Source organism: Octopus bimaculoides, chromosome 2, assembly GCF_001194135.2.
Source record: "Octopus bimaculoides isolate UCB-OBI-ISO-001 chromosome 2, ASM119413v2, whole genome shotgun sequence".
In the NCBI taxonomy this organism is placed as follows: Eukaryota; Metazoa; Mollusca; class Cephalopoda; order Octopoda; family Octopodidae; genus Octopus; species Octopus bimaculoides.
Genome location: NC_068982.1, coordinates 186,942,597 through 186,946,807, shown reverse-complemented (window position 1 = coordinate 186,946,807; position 4,211 = coordinate 186,942,597).

The window sequence follows — 4,211 nt, the reverse complement described above, 5'->3', positions numbered from 1 at the left end:
TAATTCATAGTAGAAATACTGATTTTCTTGAGCATTTTATGTTACATAAATTAGACATTTCTATTCATTGTAACCATCTACTTTTTTTTTTATAAAATTCTTTTTGTTCTTCTGTGCGTACCTTGCAAATTAAAATATCTTAAGTTTCTCCACTCCCAACATGAAAGTAAAATAAAACAAATACATGTCGCACATCAAATTAATTATTTTTTTTTTTAATCTGTTGAAAATAATTTCAATTTTGTATCATTCGAAACTTTTTAATCATAAAACAGTTGTCTTGGTCTTATTGTTTTATCTGTGACTTCTTTTTGCTTGTTTCAGTCAAGGGACTGTGGCCATGCTGGGGCACTATTTTGAAGGGTTTAAGTCTAGGACTTATTCTATTGGTTTCTTTTTGCTAAGCTGCAACAACACAAGCCAACGTTGGTTGTCACATGAGGGTGGAGGATAAAAACATACATGACGAACTTCCATGCAGTTTCTGTCTGCAAAATTCATTCGCAAGGCATGGGTCAGCATAGGGGCTAAAGTAGGAGTCACATGACCAAAGTGCCATGCAGTGGGACTGAACAACCATGTGATTGCAACACAAGCTCCTTAACCACTCAGCCATGCCTGCACCTATTCACGCATCAACTTTGTGTTATGGTCATGTATTAATACCACTTTTATGCTGGCATGGGTTTGATGAGTTGTTTCATCTTGGATCAGGTTTTATTTAGTTTGTTGCCCTCCTAGCCAAGTCAGAGGACCATATCTCATTCATACATTTTTCTGCATAGTTTCCATCGCTGGATATCCTTCTTAACACCAACCACTTTACAGAGTGTACTTAGCATTTAATGTCATTGGGTGGTTTGACAGAAACTGATGGTCCCAAGGACTGTACTATGCTTTGGTGTCTCTTTGGCACGGTTTCTAAGGCTGGATGCCCATCCTAATGCCAACCACTTCACAGCATGGACCGTATGCTTTTCTCAGGCCACCAGCCCTAATGAAATTGTCATGAATTCCACAAGATTACAAACCTTGAATAGGGAAAGCTAAAATATGAGGGTAAAGAGCCAGAACATTACATCATGGCAGCAACACTAGAGAGGTGGTCATGTCCAGGACAAGACTGGAGTCTGCTCTAGTCTCTACCTTCTTCCCTCTCATTTCACTTGAATGTCCAGTTATTCTCATTGAACTAAACAGAAAAAAATTAACTTGAATCTTAATATTCAATGAAAATTTTGTGTCACAAAGTCTAAAATATAGTTTAAATGCTATTAATTCCCTAACAATTTCTGTTGGAATACACTGTCTTTCTTTCAATTTTTGAAATAATGAATAATTTAATAAAATAACTCTGACATTGTTAATCTGCTGTTTGAAGTTTGTATCAAAAGAGTTATTGCTTTTGTTACAATATTTCTGTTAAAACTCACTACTTTTCTTTCAATTCGTCTTTAAAATTATGAAGGTGTTAGTAAAACAACTTTGTCATTATTAAACCCTTTTCTTACCAAATTTCTGTTAAAATACATTGCCTTTGTTTCAATTTATTTTTAAAATAATGGACAATTTATTAAACTTTGTCATTATTAATTTGAAGCAAACATTAACAAAAAATGTCAGTGGAATATTGTAATTTAAATTACTTTGAAAGCAAAAAGAGGTTCAGTGGGGTTGCTATGAAATGGATGAAGACTTGATTCTCACTTTGTCTTTGAATTCTTTTTACTTGGTCATTAACCTTTCAGCAAATGTTTTCAATTTATCATACTTTACTTTTTTTCAGATTTAAAAGATGCTATTATTTTAGAATAACATTGTAGGGTAGGTGTGAGAGACCTAATCTGGTCATTTTCAATACAACATGGGTAAAATATTTGCACGTGAATTGGTTGGTTTGAATACTGTAAAATTTTTTTTAAATGTTTAAATCCACCTGACACTGTCATAGCTGTGGTTAAGAAATTCACCTATAAACCCTGGGATTCCAGTTCAACCCCAAAGAGTGGCATCTACCATAGCTTCATGTTGGCCAATGTCTTGTGAGATTTGGAAGACAGTTGTACATAAACAGTTACAATGGGATTTTGTTCCACCAGGGTTTGCAGGACATCCTCGTCAAGCTCTACAGATCTTCCAGGATGAGGCTTTCCTTCTAGGCTGTAGTTTCCAGCTCAGAATTTCTAGAACCACCGTTGAAATTCACTTAGACTTATTGTCCAATACCCATATACTGCACTAATATTCCTCGCACTTTCTGTTGCGTTGTTGCCTTTATTGAACTCCTAAAGCAAAATATGCCGAATATGCTCCTTTGTCATTTCCATTATAGCTTTGAAAAAATAACTTAAAATCGAACTGCACTCTTCAAAACTTGCACTAAGAATAAGCACACGGTAAAATTACTACCTGCTGCTTTTATAGCAAGTTGATGCAGGTTGTTTATCCCCTTAGATCATGCAACTGAAAAAACCGCATAATTTATGAGATGACCCAATATAATTGTTTTAAGATGCACTTTTCCATGCTTGTATGGTCAAATAGAATTCATTAAGGCAAGTTTTCAATGGCCAGATGGCTTTCTTGTCACTGACCATCACTTGTCTCCATGCAAGGTAAATAATCCCTTTGTGTATCAAAAGCAAACGTCTAGGACATGTGAGCCTTTTTTTTTTTTTTTTTTTTGTTGACAAATATCAGTCAAGATGTCAAGAAGGCTGGACATACTTTTGTGATTGACAGCAAGCACACAACATCCCCTTTCTTTAATAGCGAGGTGGTTGTTTTGTTTACAGTTAGCAAACACATTTACCATAAGCAGAAAATACAAAATCATTCACATATACAAATATATATTCAGGGAATGGCATTGAACATTTTGGAGGGAAATCTTTTCCTTGTGAGAGATCATGGTGCTCCCATATTCCTGAGCTTCTGACCAATATTGGCACTGGATATCTTGCTCTGGCTTATCTCTGAATCATGTCAGTAGGGTGGAGAGGTGATGTGCAAGCCTTATTGGACCTAAAATTTTAGATTGTGCAATTACTGGCAAAGCTACTTTCTGACACCTGGTCAAGTAATTGGACATTGCAGTGAGCATGGAAGCTGTAGGTGAAGTTAACCTCATGCACAGGCATTGCTGACATTTTGCATGAGCAATGGTCAGTGATGGTCTTCTTTAGTCACAAGTGGATAGCCATTATATCATATGTATACACACACACAGAGCAAAATTCCTGTTGCTGTACCCCAATTTCACTCACAAAATATTATCCAACCTGCAGTTATAGAATAGAACATAAGCCAATGTTCCAAGGTGCAACTAACCACACAGCCATGCTTGCAGCTATACATCAATGCATATCAATGAAAAATTACTTATAGCACCATCCGAGCATGACCGTTGCCAAAGCCGCTGACTGGCTCCCGTGCCCGTGGCACGTAAAAACCACCATTTGAACATGATCGTTGCCAGCGTCGCCTTACTGGCACAAGTAAAACAACATTCAAGCATGGTCATTGTCAGTGCCACCGGACTGGCTCCCATGCAGGTGGCATGTAAAAAACACCTTTTGAGCATGGTCGTTGCTAAAACCACCTGATTGGCCCTCGTGCCGGTGGTACATAAAAGCACCTACTACACTCAGAGTGGTTGGCATCAAGAAGGGCATCCAGCTGTAGAAACTTTGCCAGATCAGATTGGAGCCTGGTGCAGCCTTCTGGCTTGCCTGCATGGAAAACAGACATTAAATGACGATGATGATGATTTTATTTTATCCAGCCTGCCATTGTTACCAGTACTCAACAGAAACGCTAAGGCTTTACTCCTACAGTCGGGTGAATTTCTCTATAGTGTATTTCAATGAAAATATGGTAACAAAAGGATTACAATGATCTAAAAACCATTGTTCAAAATTTCATAATTCCATTATAATAACAGTTGTGTTTTATTACATGTTTCATTATTTTCAAAATTAATTGAAATAAAGGCTGTGTATTTCGACAGAAATGTGGTAACTGTAGTGAAACTACCTATCGCCATTAGATACAAAACTGCTATCGCCATTCTTCTCATTTAAATATAAACAAACGCGAACGTAGGGGAAAACACCAGCCTTGTCATCACGTGACTGATTATTATTTGAAGCGGCAAATTCTTCGAACCTTTCCCGCCAGAACGCAAACTGACCAATCACAGCCCTTAGTAA